Below are 24,725 nucleotides of genomic sequence, written 5' to 3'. Positions count from 1 at the left end.
CACCAAACAAAGCCTCCCCAGATTTGGTTAGATACAGGGAAGATGATCCAGACAGTGATGGTTATTTATGGGTATGAATTAAGAAGGGAAAATGGGATATTGGAACAGGAGAGATTTTCATCTCTCTAAAGCATCCCCATCTGATGTTCTTGTAGTGAGGTGGAGGAGAGCCCGTTGGCGATGGAGAGACTCCTGTTCTCTGGCCTGAGGTGAGCTTTGTCAATTTACAGTTGTGGAACTTGCCAAGCTTATGCTTCCTGTAGTATACAGCAAGTCTGATGACTGCCAGTGGCTGCCAGTTAATGCAGCTTGTATTTTCGTATGTGTGCATGTACATGTGGAGTTCAGAGAATAGTCTTGCATGTCACCCCTTGTTTAAAATAGTCTCTCACTGGTCTTGCTAGCCAGTAAAACCTGGGTATCCACTGTCTTTCCCTCTCCAGCACTGAGATTGTTAAGTTTGTACCATCATACTTGTCCTCAACTTTTTATGTGGGTTCTCCTTGCTTTCAAAACAAATATCTTACCAACTCCTCAGCCCACTATTGTGTTTTGGACTTTGACTCAACATGACCAGTAAGGGGGGATGCTAATCAGATGCAGAGCACGCAGGGTTAAGGGTCCCAAGGTCCTTCCGGTTGTTACCATTGTGATTGGAAAGATGGTAAAAATCACACAGGATGAGACTGATGTGGCAGATCGCGGGTCTAGCAGATCAGCCACTCTTCTTCCTCTGTCTTGGCCCCTTCCTCCTGTTCCCAATTTGTATAAGCAATAGACCTGACACAAAGAAAAAAACCATCAAGTCAGCAGCCAGGGCCCAGCTGAGCTGTGACTGTGAGCTTCAGCATCTCAGGGTGTGATGCTCGCTGTGAGACGGGAATCTCAGTCCCTCACTATGACAGTCATTTTGCCGGCTGCATTTGAATTACAGACACTTTGCTGCTGCTCTTCCTTTTGATTTTGCATCTTATTCCTGCTGACTCCGCGTTCAATATTTCTTAGACGCAGACTTGTGGTCTGAGCCTCAGTTTGGGTTATTGTTGTTTGTATGCTGCCCCGTAATGGGCTTCCCCCCCCCGTCCCCCCCTCCCAGACGATTTCAACACCTCCCTGGGTATTCTTATGTTCTCCCTTTGTGGTTGTGGCTTATTATTTCATTTGCATTCATTCTGCATTCAGGTTGAAACTGCGTTTGCCCCACTAGGGGGCCGCAAGTGCTGTAGTCAGAGCCAGCTGTTGTCTGCTTTCTCAGCAGAATTCTAGAAAGTTAAGACCAACAGTATGTGTTAGGAAGGACAAAGCACGGGTGTAACCCCGGGGAACTTAGGATCTGTGTTTTGATGCTGTAGCAGATTTTATCTTCTGCAGATGGAGAGGACAGCTAGATACAAAAACCTAAACACGGCTTGTTGTTTTAAAAGATACCGGAGATGGGTTTTGCTCTTTCACGAAGGAAATAGGGAATGTCATAAAACGACAGTATGTGGGTGGTGTGTGATGCTGGGTGGACAGGTGGCAAGGTTTTGAGGGCTGGATTATCTGACTGTAATAGTGTATAGTGTACACTGTATAGTGGCTATACAGGTCAAGAAAATGACTCTCCGTCTGCCAGGAACCATTACCTGTCAGTGGGTCCTCAGGGAGGGATTGGGCTTGTACAGGTTTTCTTCAGATACCCACTGCTACTTTGAGTTCATGTTTGCAAACGTCCTGCCTTTCCGGAAGACTGAATTTCACAAAGCTCCTCCCCTTCCTTGGGCATTTCACAGAGCTCCTCCCCTTCCTTGGGCATTTCACAGAGCTCCTCCCCTTCCTCGAGCTCTTAAATTTTTTCTCTCGCCTTTTTCAGAGATGTTACCTTGATTTCTATTCTACTTTGAGACACCGTCCTCTCTGTGGCTTTATATTTCTAGGAAGTGACAAGTATGTCATACTCTGGAAGACACTTGATTCTTAGAAATGAGTGACTATGGACAAGGAAGTCATCATGCATTTCCCAAACCAGAATTGCAGCATGGAAGAATAAAGATGAGATGGAGCTGCATCAAGGTCCCAAGACGAAACTTCCTCTTAAAAATAACTGGGGTGTAAGCGAAGCACAGCTCAATCGGCGTTACGGCATTTTCTTCTACGATTAACCAATCTCATAGTAATAATTAGTTAATTTTCCTAGGTTCTTTCTGGAAAAAGTGAATGAATCTGGCAGTTGCCTAACCTTATGTTGTAAAGATAGACATTAAAACACTTTATGCAGTATACCAAAGTGGAGGAAAATGTCCCAGTAGTTAAGAGTTTAATCCAAAATCACCAACTGGCCACACCCTCAGCAAAAGTGACAGATGAAAGTCTAATTGCCAGGGGCTGGAGAGATGTTTGTTTCAAATATGGTCAAATATTTCTGCTCTGATTAGATTTGTGGAGGATATAATAGAAGACTGACTATATTCCCCACATTTTTTAAGCTTCATTATTATTTTGCTCAATTATTTTAGGTAGACAGATAGTGATTTTATATAATTAAGCTGGTTCAGAGGTCTGTGGCTTACAGCTAAAGTAATATCAACTTCTGCCAAAATCCAGCCAACATTTTGTTTACTGGTCCTGGTACTGTTGGTCTGAACACAGCTTTGATTTCAAGTCTTTAGAGGTTCTAAATCTTCCTCTTCTGATGAGAAATGAAGACACCGAGAGTGTGCCTAAGATCATTAATAGTTGCTCTATGTAGAATGGTCAAGGGGAAAGTGAGTACTGACATCCCTAAGATACCACAGTGTAAAGAAACAGCTTCCTGAACAATATATGAAGACTTCTCCTCTGGAGGTGAAACCAGACACCAAGTAGTTGTGGAAATCTGGCTGATTCCTAACCTTACCTTAACATATTTATGGCCAGATTCTCACCATAAAGCAGGAATTTTATTCCTGTATTCCAGTTGTATAGAGAGCTGTATGTGAGTAACACCCAGGAACTTGTTGCCTAGTAAGGATGCAGACCTAAGTCAATCATACATTGAGTTCTGACTTTTGCCCAACACCGTGCCAGGCACTGGGACTCCAATGATGGAGTTCTCTGTCCCTCTTCAAGGTACTTACACTCTAGAGCATCTGAGCCATCTGTTCATCCCCCACAAAGACTGTCTTAAAAGAAAATTATGCAGGTGATAAAATGCTGGGTTTTTTGCAAGTATATAATATATTTTGAGCATGCTCTCCTCATACTCAGTCCTTCCCCCAGTTCACAGTCCTCCCCCCAGTTCACAGTCCTCCCCCCAGTTCACAGTCCCCCCTTCAGTTTATGGCCCTCCCATTGATTCCCTATTGTTTCCCAGTTTTGGTGCTTTCTCCTTGTCTTCTGTCCATTATAAGTTATGTGTTTATTATGTATAGGACTTTTAAAAAGAAAAAAGAGAGAGAATATATGGTATTTGGTTCTCTGAGACTATCTTAACTTGCTTAACATAATCATCTGTTTGTATCCATTTTCCTGCAAATGACGTAACTTTAGTTTTCCTTATGACTGAAAAAGTTCCACTGTGTCTATAAAACACACTTTCTTTTTTTTGAGACAGTTTCACTATGTAGCCCTAGCGGGCCTACAACTCACTATGTTGATCAGACTCTTCTTGAGATCTACCTGCTTCAGTCTCCTAAGTGTTGGGACTAAAAGCATGCACCACCACACCTGGCCTAAGACACAGTTCTCTTCCCTTCCCTTCCCTTCCCTTCCCTTCCCTTCCCTTCCCTTCCCTTCCCTTCCCTTCCCTTCCCTTCCCTTCCCTTCCCTTCCCTTCCCTTCCTCTCCCTTCCCTTTTCCTTCCCTCCTCTTTCCCTCTCCTTCTCTCCCCTCCCCTTTCCTTGGTTGTTGGTCATCCAGTATTGAGGTCAATATTGATGCACAAGTATCTTTTCTATGTGATAACTTGTCCTTTGTATAATACCCAGGGGTGGTGAAGTTCGGTCACATGGTAGACCTACTGCTAGTTTCTTGAGGAAGTTTCATGCTGACTTCCATAGTGGCTCCACTAGTTTAGTTCACAGTCCCATCAGCAGTGAACGAAGGTTTGTCAGAACTCCTCCGAGTGTTGGTCCTCACTTGTTTTTATGGATGATTGTTGTTCTGACTGGGGTGAGATAGAATCCCAGAGTCATTTTTATTTGCATTTCTCTGTTCACCATGCCCTTTCCTTGTGGAAACAGCCCACTTCCCATTCTAGTTAGATGTAGCATCAATGGGAATGACCCCATGACTGGTCCAAAAGTGGGCTTGTGGCGATGGTTCCCAAATGGACTTGCCACCCAAGCTGATTAGTCAGAGTCCTCTAGAGAGTTTTGCTGGAGTCCAGGAAGAAAAGTAATTCTGCCTATTCCAAGGATAATGGGAAAGATATGATCCTGGAGGCTTATGGGCATAGGGACTATTCAGGAGAAGAGGACACACATAGAGTTTGGAGAGGAGAGAGGGTAAGGGAGGTACTGACCTTGATAAGTTAGCTGAACTCTGATTTCTCAGCTCCATGAGGTAATGAATGAATTCTCTTTTTTTTGCTTAAGTGAATTTGATTTGAATTTCTTTTCCATGTAATAAGAAGAGTGCTAACTTATGTACCCATGCCTTCTGACTTCAAGCCCCGTTATAAAATTTCCTAATATTTTTATTGGTACAAAAACTGTGCAGTTTTACAAGGACAAGACACAGCATGGTGGTGTGTTTTTAACCCAGGAGCAGCATATGTTTAACCCTTGTAGATTCAGATATAACTTTGATGAATGGAGTAATTTATACAAATCACATGAAGCATGTGAAAAGTTCAACTTGTTCTTGCATAGCTTTTGCTGTAGGAATTATGGTATGGGTCTTTTCTGTTTATATATTGATTGTAAGTTTCTCAAGGGTAGGAGCAGTGCATGCCCATCTTCCATCTCTAGCAATCAATAAAAACAGCATTGGTGGTGCTTAATATCTACTGAGTGTTTACTGTGTGTGCAGGCACAGTTTAATCATGGGATACATATACCAAGGAGGTAGTACCATTTTATAGGTGTGAGCATCACACTCTACTGTCTCATAAGCAGCACCTTGTGTTTTTCCTCTAACTCACAGTTAGGTTCAATAAATATTTATTAAATAAGAGAATAAGCATGTTACACATTGGGATGGGAGATATTTCTTTCCCCTGAGAGGAGATTTCACCATGTTGCCCAGGCTGGCCTCAACCCCATGATATTTCTGTCTCACTCTGCTGAGAAACTCAGGGGTAGGAAATATGATGCCCACTTGACATATGGGAAAACCAAGTGTGTCTTAAGATAAACACGAACCTGCATCTGTGGATTCCTATTGGGACAATTTTTCATTATATGATAGAGACAGATGGGGAAAAATATAGGCAGGTACATATTTTATAGAAATATGTAGCGTAAAATAGAAGCATAAATCATGCATGTATATATGACATATAAGTGTAATATAATGTAGAATCAAAACTCTGGGGAAGAGGGAACTGGTAGGACAATAAAGAGAAAAATTGGAGAGTAAGGAGATGTGGGAAAATATATTCAATATACTTATGTGAAATATACTTATGACATGTAACAGCATGTACAATGAATTCACACAATGGAAAAATATCACACACACACACACACACACACACACACACCTGTTTGTTTGTTTGTTTTGAGTCTGAGTATTTGTTTCAAGATATCCTGGAACTCCTAGTCTGGCATCAATTCTCAATCGTCCCCAATCAGCCTCTTGAATACTAGGAGTATAGCTATGCATGATCACACAGAAGTCATGTATCTTTAATTTAAAGTTCCAGATAAGATCTGTGTTTTATTAGTACAGCATATATGTTCACAAGAGACTGTAAAAAAAAAAAACTCACATGAAAGCATGTTAGGTAACTCTCTTCTCATTTAATACATAAAAATAACAATGAAAAAGCCAGCTAAATTACAAAAAAAAAAAAAAAAAAACCCTCTGTTTTCCCCACCAATGAAGAAAAGAATTAACATGGTTGAAGGGTGATCAGTTGTACATAAATATAGCAGGTTGCATTACTTACGCCTCCATAAATCATGCTAATAACTTGAAAACAAGCTAAACAAAATATAAGCTATTTATTTCGTTTGCAATTTAGAAAGCCTAGAATAAGGGGCCCTAAGACAAAGACAGGCCATGTTCTTCATGAAAGATCCCTGGAAACTGAAATATAAGGTCTTTTAACGTCTTGTGATATAACTGTTTTTCTTGGCTTAAGCGTAGGTTTTAAAAAATGGTGCTCATTGTTTTGCTTGTAGCTCTTTAATGCATGGACAACTGTGTTGATGATGCATTCAGTTTCAGAGAATTTTCCAATGGAAAAAAGTGCTCTGGAGAAGTTTAAGCGCCATGAATCACCCAAACCTCATCTAAGTCTCGTGAAGGCACAGGCTGTGAAAGGCAGCCACAGAGAGAAGACGTATTGCGGTTGTGCCGCCTGATTCAACTAAATAGAAAAATATTTTGTAAAGACACGAGGATTTCAGGAATCTAGCAGAGTGCTGAGGATAAATGCCACATTCTGGCAGAAAGGCAAAAAAAAAAAAAAAAAAAAAAAAAACAAGTGACCTGCTGCTCACCCTTTCGTTCCCCTTCTTGTCCCCCTCAAAAGGAGCAGACCTGAAGCCCAGCCTCATTCAGTATGGAAAATGTAAACCCTAGTCTCTGGGTCACAGGAAAGCACTGGGACCATAGTAGCGTTTTCCTGTTAACTATTCCCAAGTGACTCTGGACATCCACAATAGTTTGATGAGGTGAGTAAATCTATTCATTTTTTTCTGTGTAAAGGAGGTAGATTCCTCAGGATAGTAATACTTACAGCAGGTTCCTCTGCAAATACTTGCTGTCAGAGGGGATGGCTGTCTCTGTCTTGTCTGTGAGGTGAGACCAGGAGCAAGGCTGGGGAGAGCATTTATTCCCTTTAAGGCAGTGCCAGTTTGAAGATATGTCTGTTGCCTGGGCCACCTTTTCCCATCTCCTCAAATCCTCCATAGCGCCTTGAACACGTTTTCTCTGAAAGCTTGAAATGAATGTTTCTTTCTCCTGTCTCCTAGTCCTTGCTCTACAGCTGGTAAGTTTTCAGCCCTGAGCAGTGTGGAGACACAGATGACTTTCTGGAGTTGGGCATCTTCTTGCCAGCAGACAGGATGGAGGGAGATTAGCTTTATGTGTCAGCTTCCTCTCTATTCACCCAGTTCCCACTTTAAAGAAAACTAGACGGAATGGTCTACATTACAGCTTATTCAAGGGTTCACTTGCAGTGATCCCCCCTCCAACAGGTTTCATTGACCTTCACTCTTCTCCCTATCACTATCATGGAAACAACCAGCAAGATGCTTTTCCAGAGCGACCAGAATCTGAACAGCAGAGGATTCTGCAGTTTGATTCTGAGATGTCCCCAGCAGGTTTTGTATTGAGGGCTTGATTCTTATTCGCTGGACTGTTTGGAGGAGGTTGGAGGTTATGGGAACTTGGAGAGTCAGAACCTGCTGTGTAGTACGTAGGACACTGGAGGCTGCCTCTGAGAACAATACCGAGTCCCCAGCAGCCACCTGCTCTCTGCTTCCCGTTGTCTGCAAGGTGGGTCACTTCCACAACACACTTTCATTCTTGTAATATTCTGCCTCCCCACAGGACCAGAGCTAATAGAAATTATGGATGAAATGCAAATTCTTGAACTGTGAGCCCAAACGGAGCTTTTTTCCTTTAAGTTGTTCTCTTAGGGGCTTCTGTTATAGATGGGAGAAAAGTTACACAGAGGCCAAAGCTGAGTGCCAGATCACTGGACAGGCTGGCTCAGATTCTGAAGTCTTTTTTAGGAGTGGAGCCTTCTCTTCTTAGAGTCACCTCATTATGGGGCCCAGAGCCACCAGAGCAGCTCATGAGTAGAGGCTGCAAGCTTTGCCTCCTTCAGCTCAACATCTCCATGAGGTTCTCTTTTCTACAGAGAGCAGCTTACATTTGTTATCATAGTCTCTCAGTTCATAACTAAACATCTGTTTCTCAAAAGCTACATAAACCTGATATCATCTTAGAGGGTGGTGGCTAATCTTGATTGTCAACTCGATTATATGTGTGTATATATGTATACATACAAAAATGCAAATTCACTCTGTGGTTCTGTCCATTTTGGAACAGATCCCAAATCTGGCCCCAGGTGGTTGTTGCCAGTGAAATGAAGTCTTGTGTGGACTTAGGTTTCTAGACTCCCAGGCTCGTGTAGGCTCAACATTAGGACAATTGTAGTGGGGACGGAAAGATGTAAAAGTCAGTCCCACATTCCCTTGTTGAACAGGGACTGAAGGCTGGGGATGGTGGGTGGTGGCAGCTTCTCTGCTTCTCCAATGATGATTATCCACCCCTGCCCTTGTTTTCTAGAATGTTTCTTCAGCACTAAATTGGGATATGACCAACAGCATATTATATGTACAGATGTATTTAGAACTAAAAAGCCTTTTTTTTTTTTTTTTTTTTTTTTTTTTTTTTTTTTTTTTGCCTGCAAACCCACTGTTACTCTCTCCAGGTAGCACAGCCAGCATGTCCCAACTGTGAGGTGACCTATGACATGATGCTTTGACTAGGCAGCCTAATGTACTGTTTTATGTATGTCCAGATAGATACCACACTTCCTCTACCACCCCACTCCTATTGTCTAGGGCAGGAGTTCTCAATGTGTTGGCTGCAACCCCTTTGGGAGTCAAATGACCTTTACAGGGGTCACCTGAGACTATCACAAAACTACATCACAATGAATAATTGTGAGTTATGAAGTAGGAACAAAATGATTTTATGTTTAGGGGGTCACCACAACATGAGAGTCACACCATTAGGAAGGTTGAGAACCACTGCTCTAGGGTTATCCCCGAGATCTTGCTTTCCATAGGCGGCTACTGACAGAGACATGCTTCATTGTTGTTGTGACATGAACTGAAAATTCACTTGTTCTTTGATGAAGACTGCTTCTTAAATATATGCTAGTTTATTCAGGCATGATGGCACATGCCTGTTATGCCAGCTCAGGAAGTAGAGCCAAAAGGATCAGGGATTCAAGGCTAACCTCTGCTATGTGCCAAGGTCAAGGACAGCCTGAGCTACTAGTGACCTATTTCAGCAACAGTAGCAACAACAAAAGTGAAACTACTAGTTCAATAAATTATTGTCTGGTGCAATGAGAAAATGCTAATAGAGGGGGGGAGGACTCAGAGGACCCCAGCCAGAGCAGGCCTGGAAAACACCAGAATGAGCTGCATAGGAGGGCCTGGGTTTAATTTCCAGTCATGCTGCTGAACTGCTATGAGTCTTGATCAAGTTGTCTCCTCATTGAGGACAATGTCTCATGTAGGAATATGAGTCCCACTTTGCACTTTCTCACAGAGTAGGTATGAAATTAAAATAATAGAGATGATACTTATGATAATTCCTCAGAAATCACAGAGTGCACCCTGAATAAAGTTGTTACAAAGGTTACAACCAGATGTTTTTGGTCCTTAAACTCTTAGCATGTTCCAAGAGAGGTCCCTCGTATTGAACAAGAACTTGGAAAAATTCAAAGGTAGTTTCTATCCATGGCTTTCTGTATTTCTCCCTGAGAATATCTCTTCTGTCCCATCTCTAAAATGGTGAAGCTCACAGTAATTTGTTATCTTCTCGGATCACCTGTGAACTATCTGCTCAAATAAAGAAGAAACACAATAGATTCTCATTAGTCACAGTGGTTGTTTTAGAGATTTACCACCAACTTTGAATAAGCAAATCTCAAACTGCAGGGAGGCGAACAAGACCTTCTATGTCAACCAATCGATATATTTGCTGGGGACTTTTGTTATTTAATGTTGTTAGTTCATTAACACTAAACCCGTGGCCAACATTGCCACCTCTTATTCCTGCATGAGGTTTAGCAAACATGTTTGCTTCCTTCCTCAGGGCCGGCATAGCTTCTGTGTGTGCACAGGAACACCAGAGAGAATACGTTGCACCATGCTTGGGGTCCATTTCAAGCAGTGACATCACGACAAAACCCACAGAAGTGACAAACACCAAACAGTGGCACTAGATACACAGTTGAAAGGTTGCTTGTATCGTAGAAGTAAAACAGGAAGTCAGTGTGGCCTTGCTCCGCTCCAGTTGAGGATGTGCGTGTTGAATAACTGTTTTGTGCGCATGTGGAGGCCAGAGGGCCACAGGGACTGTTACTGTTCTCCACACTTCTTGTTGTTGTTACAGGGTCTCTCATTGGCCTAGCACTTGCCAACAAGACCAGGCTGGACAACTAGTAAGCTCCACGGATGCCCCTGTCTTTGCTTACCCCATGCTGGGATTTTAAGTATATGCTATGATACCTGACTTTTATATGTGGGTTCTGGAAATTAAACACAGGCCCTCATGTTTTGGACGTTGCTTACTGAGCCATCATCTCCCTAGGCTCCACTGAGTGACTTTGTTTCTGAAGTACTCCGAACATACACAAATAACCAAAAAGGTGCTATTGTTACTATGCTAACTGCTAAATACTGCCTCCAGCCAAGGTCTTGGGGACAAGGAAATCCTCATGTACTTCAAGTGATGCTATGTAACCTTGCTCTTTGATTTAAAACTATTGGTTAAACAAAGATGCCTACAGCCTATAGCTGGGCAGAAGAGAAATATAGGAGGCTTTGATTCCCAGGGCTTGGGATTTGAGGCAGAGAACATGAGAGAGAAGAGAGAAGAGGCCATAGGGGGTAGATGGATTGTGAGAACTGTCTGTGAGGGCTGGCCAATTGGAGTAAGAGTGGCCCAGACAGAACATGACAAGTTATATCTCAGGGTTATTGACAGAGAAGTAAGCAAAATAGCTTAGAAGGTTGATATCTGCCCAGGTTTAGTGCTTAAAGGCTTATTATAAATATAAAAGGTTATGTGTCTTTTATCTGGGAACGAAATGACCAAAGGTGGAGTAGAAATCCCCAGTTAATTCTAACTACATGCTATGAGCACTGGCTATTGGTTTAGGGCATATGCAAGTTTGCCAAAGTAGAATCTACAAGTTAGAAGAATTGACTATACCTCTGAAAAACAGAATGAGGACGGCATGGTAGGAAATATGGGCCAGTTTTAAAAGCATTTCCTACAGTCTTAACCATCTAGCAGGAGAGCATCATTGCATTGCTTTGTAGATGACATGGTTTGAATTGAAAAGGTACATACCATGAGGTGGGGTGAGGAGGGGAACAACCTAGGAGATGCATAAATGATGACTGAAAAGAGCCAAATACAGACACTATAGTTATTGATCATTCTCTAAAATCAATCTCCGTTCTCTTCTACCTAAAATAGAATTTCAATCAAGCCAATATCCAGCACCACAAAACTACAAAGAAGCGCTCCTTCGAATGAGAGTGTGCAACTTGATTCCTGCCAGATATCAGACCTCAGGAACCTCAAGCATTTCTTAGTGGGATGTGGAACAGTGAAGAGAAGGGAAGGCCACTGAGCTGGAAGAGTAATTCTTCAATAAATCACTGGAACATAAAAGACAAAAAGTTCTCTGGGAAGAAGTCACTTTGAAAAGTGTAGAACCAGAGTAGAAAGAGAGAGTGCCTCTCTGTGAACGTTTGAGCATGCTGGAGGGCCATGTTGACAGGAAGCTCCCACGTGTCTCAGTTTCCAAGTAGAGAACAAAGTGACCTCTAGAGAGAACTAATTAATAATGATGATGCTTTAATTGTAATTATTGTTAGTGATAATATGATAGTCAGATACAATTAAGGACCAGCAGAATAAATTGATGCTTAGATTTAAACTGTTTTCTTTGTGTGTACGTTATGTGTGCACATGTGTGTCTTTGTAGAGGTAGAGGTTAACATGTCTGTCACCCTTGATTATCCTCCACTTTACTCCCTGAGACATGGTCTCTCGCCGGTTTGGAGCTCTCTGGTTTGAGTAGATTGACTGTCCAGCAAGCCCCAGGAATCTGACATCTCTGCCTTCGAAGCCCTGGGGTGAGGCCAGTGCAGTGCGGTGTCTGGCTTTTGACATAGATACTGGGGACACAACTTGGGTCCTTACATTTGTGCAGCCAACACTTCAGTGACTGCCTCATCCCTTTAGCCCAAATTAAGACATTTTTTTTTTCAGAGTTTGGGTTTGAGAGGAAAGACCACAGCTACCTTGAAATATCAGTTCCCACAGTGGAGAAGGGGTGTGCCAGGAGCATTCCCTTGGGAGGCTGGTGGTTTTGTTTTTCTTTGTGTTTTTCCAGCAGAGTCAAGTGAAATGGCAAGAGTTTCCTCCTCTCCTGCCCTAGGCTGGCTTGCCTCCCTGCTCTGGACTGGGGAGGCTCTCCTGGCAGGATTGTATTGACTCTGGGCCAGTGGGAAATTGGCTCACAGACACTCATGGGACCATGGTGGTTTCTGATTTCTCCCCTCCCCACTCACACCTTTGGGCAGGCAGCTGGCAGTTATGTAAAGTTGATGAGCTTCAGGTTTTGTTTTGGTTTGTTTTTAATTTTTACATACTGGAGAATTCTCCCTGGGATCTAAGGTTCTAGAAGGATTGTCCAGTCCCCATTTAACAGGGTCTTTGGCTCCTTCAGCTCCTGACTCTAACTCTCCAAACCTCTTTTTTGCTTGGATGGCCCCCAGCTATTCAGTTTAGTTTCTGTTTAAACTCTGCCTTTTACATTCTGTCCACTTTTAGAATTTGTTCTTGCTTTCAAGTCATATACTAAGGGAAAATATAGTTTTTAAAAAAGTACTTATTTTTATTAATTTTTTTATTTTGTGCATATGTGTGGGTGTGAGTACCTTGGTGCAGGTACCCAATGAGCCAGGAGCCTCAGATCCTCCTAGGGCTGGGGTGACAGGTGAGCTGTCTGACATGGGTGATAGGAACTGAACTTGAGTTCTCTAGAAGAGCAGTATGCATTCTTAACTGCTGAGCTATCTCTCTAGCCTGTAGAACTTTTAATATATATGTCAGAGACTAAGCCAGTCTCTTGTTACCTCCCAGTCAGCCATGATGAAGGGAACTGTATTCTTCCAACAAAGGTTTAAATCTTGAAAACAAAAACAAAACCAAAGAACCTTATACTTTAAAAATACTTGAAGAAATCAATCAACACCTGTGTACCTGTGCATCTTCACCTGGATTTCACACCTGTGTACCTGTGCACCTTCACCTGGATTTCACACCTGTGCATCTTCACCTGGACTTCACACCTGTGTACCTGTGCATCTTCACCTGGATTTCACACCTGTGTGCCTGTGTACCTTCACCTGGATTTCACACCTGTGTGCCTGTGCACCTTCACCTGGATTTCACACCTGTGTGCCTGTGCACCTTCCCTTGGATTTCACTCTTGTTAACACATGACCACATTTGTTCTCTGCTCCTCCATGACTGAACATTTTGCAGAATATCTGAAGGTAAGCAGTAGATATGAAGCCTTCCATCAAAAATAGTTGGAGGGAGGGAGCACCTGGGAAGAGTTGAAGGAGGAGAAATATTATGATCAAAATATAGTGTATGGAAATTAAAAAAAATTAAAAATTACTTGGGCACACATCTCAAGTAGAAGGATAATGTTCATCATTACTATGATGTCACTACAAAGTTTGGTGAGGATTCTGTGTAATCTAACATATAGCTCAATGGCCAATGTCCCCTGGATATCCTGTACCACCCTTAACAAGGAGTTTAGGATTCATTTGAAGATCACACATTGCATTTAGCTGTTTCACTCATCTGAGTATCTAGAACAGTCTCTTCAGCTTCTTCATTTCCAATACTTTTTTTCCTGTAATAGTTTAAGATAATTGTCTTGTAGAATGTTCCATGCATGTCTCCCCAATTTTTTATTGTTTCCTCATAATGAGTTATTTTTCTGTTATTGTAAAATCTACTGGACACAACACTTGTATCATTAGTGTTCCGAGCTCCTGTTCCTTTTAGCTTGCTGTTGTTCCTGTCTGTGTTCCACTTGATCCAGATAAGCATCTCTTCCTTAGCTGTGAAGTCTGTTCTCAAACTTTCCTCATGGCCAGCTGGACTACCCTGGAGTCTTGGGTCCCTCATTGAGAATTAAAGAAGCAGGGCCTCCCACCCTCACCTGGAGACTTGATCCCACTCATAGTTTAGGAGGTCAGAAACGTTCTGTCAACAACACGCAGCCTCAGGTTTAGGATGAGCTTTAGGATGTGCTTACAGAAATGCTAAAACTTGCCTGTTGGGTGCAAAATGTATCAGTTAACACAACTGCAAGAGTTTACCCTAATTTGTTTTCAGCAATATTTGTTCAGAGTAAGGATATATATCAAAGGGGGTGTAGTTTAAAAATAGAACACCTTTGGGGACTAAGAGATGGCTCAGTGGTTAAGAGCACTGACTGCACTTGCAGAGAAGCAAGACTCAATGCTGGACAACAATGTGGTACCTCACAAGCATATGTATCTCCACATCCAGGGCATCCAGTGCCCTCTTCTGGCCCCACAGGAAGTGTACCCACATGGTGTAAAAGCATACACCAAGGCAAAAGTTCCATACACATGAAACACAATATTTCAAAGTGTTTCTCAGTGAATATAAAAAAAGAACACTAAGAGACAACCCGGTTTATTCACAGTCCAGTGATGCTTGACTAAGTCACCAGAAAGTGACATTGGGAAAGGACAGTTCCTTAAGCAATGGTGCAGGGAACCCATTGGGAAGATAGACCCAGGTTATCTGTCTCTCACACTATAAATAATAAACTCAAAAGGAACCAAAGGCCTAAATGTAGCGACTGAAAAGATGGAACTGTTAGAAGAAAACATGAGAGGAATACTTTGTGACATCAGCACAGGCAATGATTTTGATTTTTTAGCAAGAGTCTTCCAAGGAAGGGAAATAAATAAAAGGAAAACTACACAAATGCGCTAGCTATCAAACTAAGAAGTTTCTATACAGGAGAAGAAACAGTGAACACAGTAAAGAGATAACCTAGAGTGGAAGAAAAACCAAAGTGATTCATCTGACAGATGATTAATATTCAATATGCATACAAAGAATTTAAAATGTCCAGAACAAAACCCCTACAAATATTTCAGTTAAGAATAGAGAGAGAATATGAACAGATATCTTTCAAAGGCAGTAATTCAAGTTGCCAGCTGGTTTATGAAAAGTGATGAGCTTCATTAGCCATCAAGGAAATATGGGTCAAAGCCTCAAGGAAGTATCATCACACCCCTGTCAGAATAGTTATTATTAAAAGACCACAAATGACTGATAATAAATAAGATAAAAATACAGACAAATAAAGTTAAAAACAACAAAATGAATAAATGAAGGGAACTCTCATGTATGTTGTCAGGAACGGAAGTTGTAGCCACTGTGGAGAGCAGCATGGAGGTTGTGAAACTAAGATGAGCCATTACAAAGAATGAACTCCTACCATCTGCAGCGACATATCTCCAAGTAGGGGACAATATATTAAGTGAAATGAGATGCAAAGAGACACTTCATGTGGAAGGTTGATTATGATTTCTAGTAGTTATTGTTGGAGTCTGGAGGGGTGGGGAGAGCCTAGAACAGTGGGAGGTTGGAGACTTGATACCCAAACACAGTTAAGTAGAAGTAACATTTTAAGGCTGGCAAGATGGCTCAATGGGTAAAGACACTCCGAGCCTGATAACCTCAGAGAGAGGCATGTTGTTCTCTGAACTCTACACATGTTCTGGGGCATACACATGCCTCCCCATTCCCCAACTTTAAAACAATTGGAAGTAATAGCAGGGAAATTACAGTTTACAATAATCTAGTCTTCTTACATTGTATGGATAACTAGAACAGAGGAGCTTATGGGTGCTCAACACAAACTAATAATAAGGAGTCAGGAAAGTTAATTACCCTGCACTGATCAGTGTGTGTTATAAACACGCATTGGGATGTCACAACAGCCTGTAAATTCATGCAATTACTACATGCTAAACATTTAAGGAGAGATTAATGTTAGCTGCCCCATTTGATCATAAGATATAGTTTATGCATGTATGCAATTATTACAAAGCACTTCATAAATTTGTATAACTAAAATAATTAAATATAAATATGTAAATAATTAATATAATAAAAAGCTGCAAAATGAGTATATGTAGGTAAAGAATAAAGCATACAATACATTTGGCCTTACGAGATTGTGTTTTTAGGCAGACTCAAAGAGGGAGAAAAAAGCCTGATGTTATTTTTGTCTTGAACTCTGCTTCACCATAGAACCTTGCTATGGACATCTGCTGGATAGTTAACTGTCAGCCTGAGACATCATGGAACCACCCAGGAAGAGAATATTAATGAGGGACTATCTAAACTAATTTGGTCTGTGAGCATGTCTGTCTGGGATCTCCTTGAGTATTGACTGGTTTGGGAAGACCCAGTCCACTATGAGTGGTACCATTCTCTAGGCAAGGGTTTTGAACTGCATACGTGTAGAGGAATTTACTTAACTGAGCACAGGCAAGCAGAGATGCAATGTATTCACCCTCTCTCCACTCTTTGGCTGTGGTTGTGATATGACTAGCTGTCTCAAACTTCTGCCGCTGTGGCTCCCCTACAGTGGTGAACTATAACCTGGAATTGTAGACAAAATAAACCCTTTTTCCTCCAAGTTGTTTTTTGTCTGGACATTTTACTACAGCAATGCAAATGAAACTAGAAGCTCCCATAAAATCTTCTTCTTCCTCTTATGATCTAGAAAACTTTGAAGTACGAGGTGTAAATGTTCTAGGCAGGATGTAGCTATTTCCTGTTATAGTTACATCTGTCCCTATTACAGTTATTGTAGTTATTACAATACAAAGTTCAAGTTATCTCCCTTCTCCTACATTAAAGTCAGTGAATGGGAAACAGATCTTTACCTGTTCTCTCTTTGCTCTTGACTGTGGATGTGGTGAGATTAGTTTCTTCCTTTGTATTCTTCCTACTACAAAGACTGAGATACACATTTATGAAGATATCTGAGTGAGATCACCTGCTTGGGGACTAGAGTGATAGAGCCAATAATTGACAGTGGAAAACCCATCTATGTGGATAAAGTCACTTAATAGTCATAATGACAGATAGGGACAGAGGTGTCAGATCTGGGCTCTGTTGGGGTACTTCAGAGAGAAGTTGCCATGCTTTGATAGGCTCTTAGATAAGTCTAAATCCCCAGTTGGTGGTACTTTTTGGAGAGGTTTGGGAAACTTCAGGAGACCCAATGGGAAGAAGTAGGTCACCAGAGTCGGACCCTTCAGGTATCTTGTTTCTAACCTCTTCCTGTTCTATTTTCTGTATGCCATAAAGTGAAAACTTCCTTTGTCATACATTTCCACCACCATGTTTTCTATTCAAGCACATGAGTCAAGTGACCTTGGACTAGAGTCCCTGAAGTCATGAGGTAAAGGAAATATTCTGCCTTTAAGACACTGGCTTATGTCAGGTATATGTAACAGTGAAGAGAAAAGTTAGTAACATGTAAATAAGACAAAATGTTGTGTTCACAGATTATGAGACTTTTACTCACACATTAAACATAAGTTAAGAGCCTTTATGGAATGTCCACTCTACTAGGTATTATAAATAAATGATAAGCCTAACACAGCCTCTTTATTATAGCTCAATAGTGGAAGCAGGATCTAAGTGCTTGCAATACAGTGGGTTGTGTAGACTAGAGATGGATGCAAGTTGTCCTGAATTTAGGGGGATGGGATGACTTAGTTGCATTGGAAAGGCTAACACAATAGCAGAGATGACAGTGGGAAAGAAAGGTTCTCAGCAGGTGGTATCAGCAGAATGTGCGACAGATTAATATGTTTTAATGAACATCACCCTGTACACCTGTTAAAAACCTGAATTTTACAACATCTTTTTCCATCTGCCCCCTAGCCCCATTCATCTGTTACACATTCTGAGTTGTCTTGACTAGAAGATTTTACAGCCAAGGTTAGAACTAAAAGACTTCTTAAATTGTGGATCTGGGGGTCACATACCTGAATGTATGGCTCATGAAACATCTGGTGAAACCAGAAGATTTCTGAACACATAATGACCAAAAATTAATCCAAAATGAAACATGGGATGAGTCTGAGTGTTCTGTTAATACTCACCTCGATTGTATCATGAGACTTCTCTGTAATTTGGGCTCCGAACACACAGGATGGTATCTTCCATGGACCATGTTCTTATGATTCATACAGCCAACAAATGCTGCCTGAAATAGCTAATGTAGTATTTGCCAATTAATCCCCTCTTTAATAAACTCATCAGTGGTAGTGGCATGTTCCTCACTACCTACCCCAATGTTCTGGGTTCCCAAATCTTGCACACACACACACACACACACACACACACACACACACACACACACACGCAAGCACACAGACTTATATGCCTTAAACAGCTCAATGGCTGGGCCACTCCCAAACTTCCATGTGGCTAACACCTCCTTTCCGATATTTCTGAGTTATTACTTACTAAAATCTATATTCCATCTTTGCTGCCCCAGACCAAGTTGGGGGCTTTCCCTGGGGCCACTCTTCCCTGGCTTGTACATGATTGCTATGTTCTCTCTTCTGCACCTCTCAGGCCTGGTCTTTACTCCTTTCCCTGCATGGCAACTAATCTTCTTCCTCATCCCTCTGTCCCTTGCCTGGGAATCCTAAAGTCCTGTCTCTGTCTCCTTGCCCAGTCATTGGCTATTGACAACTCTATTTACCAATCAAAACCAACTGAGGGTAGGGACCATCAGCATCTTACATGTGGATTCTCATGCAATTTTGAGGACCCAATTAACATAATACAGATATTAGACTAAATCCACAACAAGCTAAGATTCCAGACTGTAATCCATTATGAATTGCAGTGTTTCACTGCTTATACAAAGTTTTCTGTTAAATATAATAACACAGTTATGGAAAACAAAGACTTCTGTTTTTCTATAGTCATTCCTCAACATGCAGGTATTAAATTAGCATATTTTTAGATGGCTTTTTGTCAGGAAATAAACACATCCATCTCATTCATATGTAAATTCGCTTTAATCTTTAATAAATGATAAGACCATTGTCTTAGGGTTTTTATTGCTGTGAAGAGACACCATGACCACAACAACTCTTATAAGGGAAAACATTTAATTGGGATTGGTTTGCAGCTCGGAGGTTTATTCTATTATCAAGGTGAGAAGTATGGCAACATGCAAACAGACGGGATGCAGGAGAATGAGCTGGGAATTCTACATCCATATCATCCAGCAGCAGGAAGTGAGCTGAGCTATGCTTCTTCCAACAAGACCACATCTCCAAATAATGCCATTCCCTACGAGCCAAGCATTCAAACACATGAGGCTATGATGGTGGTGGGGTATTCCTATTTAAACAACCACAACCATGTAAGTACTAAATAATTGTTTTAATATAAATTCCCTTATGATTTATTACCTACAAATATTCGATTCATATACATATTTTATATACCTATGTATTTGGGGTCATACAAAAATTTCCTAGGCAAAAAGGGAATGTGAGCTGGGGATAAGATTAGTGGGTAAAAACTTGCTGCACAAGCTTGGACAAGAAAGTTTGGATCCCTAGAGTACAGGGAGAGCCAGATGCTGGAGTGCACATCCATAATCCCAGCGCACCTATGGACAGAGACTGGGGAGTTTCAGAAGTTTACAGGCCAGGAAATCTGGCAGGAAGTCAGTGGTGAGGAAGAGCCTGTCTCGAAGAAAGAGGGAAGTAAGACTGTTCTCTAACTTCCACACACTTGTTGTGGCATGCACACACCCATGCTTCTAACATGAACATGCCCCCACACAGTAACACACACACACACACACACACACACACACACACACACACACACACACACCCCGTATACCTACATATAATACTCTTACAAATTACGAAAGGGGAGCTTGTAAGTAGAAAAAGTTCGAAAAGTCTTGGTCTGGAATGATAACAAGGATTATCTAATGAATGTATTAGGTAGAAAGTCTTCGTTATATTAAGATAAAGCAAAGAACCGTTGTAATGGGCTGTGGTAGGAGACAGGAAGAGGCAGATGCCTTCTTGAATCTTTCATTGCTGTTCTGGGTTGAAGTGTGGAACTCTGGGATACAAGTAAGGCCTGAACTCTTAAGTGAGGACAAAAGTAGTTCAGGCGAAACCAAGGACACAGATGTGCACCCTCTGAGGGACAGAATCCAGACAGTGATATTGGTGAATGTTGGGGTTCAGGGGTGTAGTTTCTGGTCCTTCTGTCTCTGAATTAGGAACTGAACAGGACACACCACTTTAGCAGAAGCAGTTATGGTTTATTAAGAGATAATACAGTTCCAAGGAGAGGGCAACGTAGAGGGAAAGTACTTGTATGACAACACTGTACAGAGGATTGGGGCTTTCATGTCTCATTCTCTCTGTGTGGTTTATTTTATTTTTATTGGTGTTGTTATTAGTGTAGCATGGACTTTGTGGGTCATTTGCATAGCATGAGCTTCCTAGTGCATGTTCTACATTACGTATAGTTCTACATACAACTTCATGCATTGCTTATGTTTTTTTTTTGTAAGACAATTACAAATAAGTTTAATGTACTTTGTATGCATTGCTTATCTTAATAGCATCTTAGGTCTCCACACAGGGATGGGGGAATGTTTTAGTACTATAATGAGCCATAGGTCACCTTCAGTTCTTGGCGTGCTTCTGGGCATGTATAGCTCTAGTCAGCCTTGGCTCTCTCCTCTGCCCCCCTTCTCTCTGTCTCCCTCTCCCTTTCCCTCTCTCTCTCTTGTGTGTGTGTGTGTGGGGGGGTCGTGGTGCTGTTGCTGTTTTCAGTCATCCTTGGTAATGGTATTTCTTGATTACTAATTTTGTTGTCTCCCTAGAAGGTTTCCCAGAATGCACTCTCTGTCGCAGTTCCATATGTCAACAAGGGAACTAAATGGGGACTTGGTAGTGAAACTCCGAGATAAGGGAACCGGGAGATCAAAACCTCCCTCCTCTGCCAGAAGGTGCTGGAAGGTATGGACCTCAGAGTGTACAGATGTGGAAGCATTTGAACATTGGCGTGAGCTTTCCCAGTCTCCAGATAAAGATAAAACTTTCTTCAGTTTAAGGAGCTATTGGGGCCATAGTCTCTGAATGGCAGAAGCCAGTGCGGGAGCTGGCAGGGAGCAGGGAGCCGGAAGTCTGGAAGAACTTAACCACGGGGCTGAAATGATGGCAGCGGGAATGTGAGGCAGCTCCTCTAGCCTCTGGGATCTGGGAGCTGAAGTCAGCATTCACTGAACTCCGAGGGGAGATGCGGGCCCATTGCCCTTTGTGTTTGTACCACTGGAACTGCAGTGGTTTGAAGTTATCACGTGACCCTGTTGACGTTTCAGAGAAAGAAAAATTGGAGACTTTTCTATAAAGAGTCCTAAGGGAACTGCAGAAACAACCAGTATATGTTTGGGGACTATTCAGTAAAACTCCTGCTAACAAAAACCAAAAGAGACTCAGCTGGAATCTCCTTGTGAATTGCATATAGGCTTCAAGACCGAATCTGTCAAGATAATTGCTCTTTAAGAATGTCCTTTTCTCTTTCTCCTATTGGATCTCGTTAGTACTCAGTCTCTGAAAATATCAATAATTTAAATGTAATTTAATTTCTTCAATAAAATTGTTTAATAACTTGAAAGTATAAGAATAATTTTTTTAGCAGCATCAGGGGAGAGGTGGCAGTCTGGGACCCATACAGCCTTCGAGAGGCTTGGATGAAAACGGAAAATGAGTTAAATCTCTTCCGGTGACTCTGGCTGGTACCTGTGAGGATCCTTTGAAAGGTGTTCTACTTGGAGTTTCCGTAGCTGAGTGCAAGGGGACTACATGACAAAAGCCTTTTAGGAAATGTAAAATGTATTTGAATGGGCATCAATGGTCACATCATTTCTGTCCACATCATTCTAGTGTTAAGAAACGTTGGAACCTGGAAGACAGATCAGACTCAGCCCCCGGGAGCTGGATTTCTCAGAAAGGAGCCACATGTGTGATTAGCATTCACCAAGGCTGACTGAGTGATGAAATCTTCAGTGGGAGATGCATCAGGCTGGTACCCAAACTGTCTTGTGCTATCTCTAGATCCCTAAATACTCATTTTTTCTACTTCCGTGTATGACCTAACGTTTTGTGATTATTAGGTAAATCCTTTAAGAATATAAAGGCAGACTTCTGACTAGCGTATATTTCCATATTTTAAAGGGATTTGTTGAAGATTTTCATTTTCTTTGTTCTGTTTCTATAGAAACTTCATGAAACTATTGTCATGTGAAAATAGTCTATATGAAGTCCATCTGAATCTGTCTTCTGGGGCCACTCTTAGGTTACAGAACATATGAGATTAGAGATGTGTTTTTTGCATGAACACTCCATAGTCTGGGGTTTTTAAAAGTTCCACAATTTATTTTTTTTTTACAAACCACAGAGTCATATTCATTTTTAAAAATACTAGTCTGAGTTTCTTTAAATTGGTATTTATAAAACATGGGACAGACTAGAGAACTTTGTATTTAATCTATATTAAACTATCATGAGCTTTTGAACTCAAGCTAGGTGGTTCCCAGGCTATTCAAACCTTTTTGAATACTAGTCCAACCATTACATAGGTTTCCCGCTCCTTCCAGTTTTGTACCATTTGTGAATGTAATTATATCATTGACACCTTCATCTGAAACATTGATCAATAACGTGAAGAGGATATGGACAAACTGCTTTAGGCCCTTAGAAAATTTATTTCCAGTAGTTTTCATTCCTTGCTTAATTGGAGAAATGGAAGGAAAGCAACATTTATCAAATATCTATCATACACTTCCACTTAATGCCTGAAAAACTCGCTGCACACCTTACTACATTTAATCTTTACTGAGGATAACACAATAGTAAATGCTGATTTTGAGTCTATTCATGTATTCACCATTTGAATCTATTCCATGTATTCACCAGTAAGCCACATTGTGTCTAATTTTAAAACAAGTTATTGGGTTGTTCACTTACAAATTTACTAAACTGTGTCTCTGCCCAGCCCACATGTTACAAATCATATCCATTTATTGCCAAGAGAGAAGTCCAACTGATGATGTCACTGAGGTTCAAATACACAACAATCCAAAGAGAAAGCTACACTGAGCCCGACAGGTACGGAAGTGAGGGTGGGTAATCTGAAATAATGAGGTTTGGAGTTTCCACAGAAAGACCTTTCATAAACTCTAGCTTTTTGGTTAAGAAATATATTCTTCGTGGTGCTCGCACATAAAAATAAAAAAAAATTTGTTTTTTTCATAATGGGTAGTAAAATTTACATAGTTTACTTGTCACTGTCTTTCATTTTTCTAAAGTTATATTTTATTTTTTGAGCCTTGTAATTTGAGAGCATATTCTAATGGGAAGCTGCCACATCCAAGGCTGGACACCGTGTCATATGTGATTGGGACAGATATAAATGCCATTTAAATGTTTCTTTGTGAAGGGTGTGGCACGAATGCCCAAAATACACTGTGCACACATCTCACTTGCACACTAACCTATGGAAAATTTCCCATTATTATTCCTGCTGGATAATCTAGGAGATAGACTAAGAAGGTGATTAATATGCCCAGAGTGCCGACTGGAGCCCAGGAGAATGGGCCCCTCCAGTGTCTATAGTTACTATTGAGAGGGAAATCCCCAGGCCACTTGCATTCCTGTTTGTCCTAGACAGTGAGGGCACTAATCATCTTACTCTTAGTGGTCTTTGCAGAGAGTTCTTACAGTGAAGTGTTTCGGAAGGCACATTCTCTTCCTACAATTCAAAGGGATATTTATTTACTATTACAATATACTAGGAATATTAACTCATTCTTTGGAGCAACCTTTTTATTAAAAAGTCAGTATTTTAAAAAAAATAGTATTATACATTCTAAAATATTGTTTATTACAAAAAATTTAAGTTTTCTACACTCAGGAGTCTTCTCTTATTATTCAACTGTGTGTGTGTGTGTGTGTGTGTGTGTGTGTGTGTGTGTGTGTGTATGTGTGTGTGTGTGTGTGTGTGTGTGTGTGTGTACAGACATCACCTGGCCCTCATTCTGTTACTTTGTGGGGATGAGGAGTAGGACTGTGAGTGTAAGTACTGTTCTTCTGGTTACCACAATCACAATGTGCAATAAACTCAAGTCCCGTCTTTATCTAGAAACTGTGCTGGGCTAACCTGCTAGAATGCAAGGAGGTTAAAAACTCAAACTCTTCCTAGCCTTTGGCTGCCTCTGCATAGAGAGACCAGCCATGGTAGCAGCATCAGAGTGTACCTTTCTGTGAAAGAGCTTGCTACTTTTCAGGGCTCCAGCTCTCTTTAATCAACTGTTCCCAGGGAGTAAATCCCTAGCTGTAGTCCTGTGCCTTAGATAATGCATAGAACACTTCAGTGAGACGATCACTCTTGGACAGCAGTAGTTTGGGTTTGGGAGAGTTTGAAGCTGAGCTTCTAAGTTAAGTTTATGGGACAGCAGTGATCCTTGCTAGACTGTTTTGGCTAGTTGCTTTAGAATATGGAATCCTTTGGATGGATAAAATGAACAAAAAATTAATCAAGTAACCTGGGTTTTCTATTATTTGATAAATTTGATAAGCTTGATAAATATCTACCAGAATTTATTTAATTTCAACAGAACGTAA

At 41.2% G+C, this 24,725-nt stretch overlaps 1 long non-coding RNA gene across 1 annotated transcript in view; it reads left to right on the top strand.

Moving 5' to 3' along the window:
- LOC143434364 (uncharacterized) overlaps positions 1-20,819 on the top strand; it is a 39,027-nt gene extending 18,208 nt beyond the window's left edge. Inside the window, exons 2-4 of the long non-coding RNA XR_013103825.1 lie at positions 6,659-6,800; positions 11,362-13,454; positions 19,215-20,819. This is a non-coding gene — a long non-coding RNA (uncharacterized LOC143434364). The remainder of the gene's footprint in view (positions 1-6,658; positions 6,801-11,361; positions 13,455-19,214) is intronic.
- The last annotated feature ends 3,906 nt before the right edge of the window (positions 20,820-24,725 follow it).

Source organism: Arvicanthis niloticus, chromosome 14 (genome assembly GCF_011762505.2).
Source record: "Arvicanthis niloticus isolate mArvNil1 chromosome 14, mArvNil1.pat.X, whole genome shotgun sequence".
Taxonomy (NCBI): domain Eukaryota; kingdom Metazoa; phylum Chordata; class Mammalia; order Rodentia; family Muridae; genus Arvicanthis; species Arvicanthis niloticus.
Note: the sequence above shows the minus strand (reverse complement) of the source record. Positions and strands in the feature narration are given on the sequence as shown.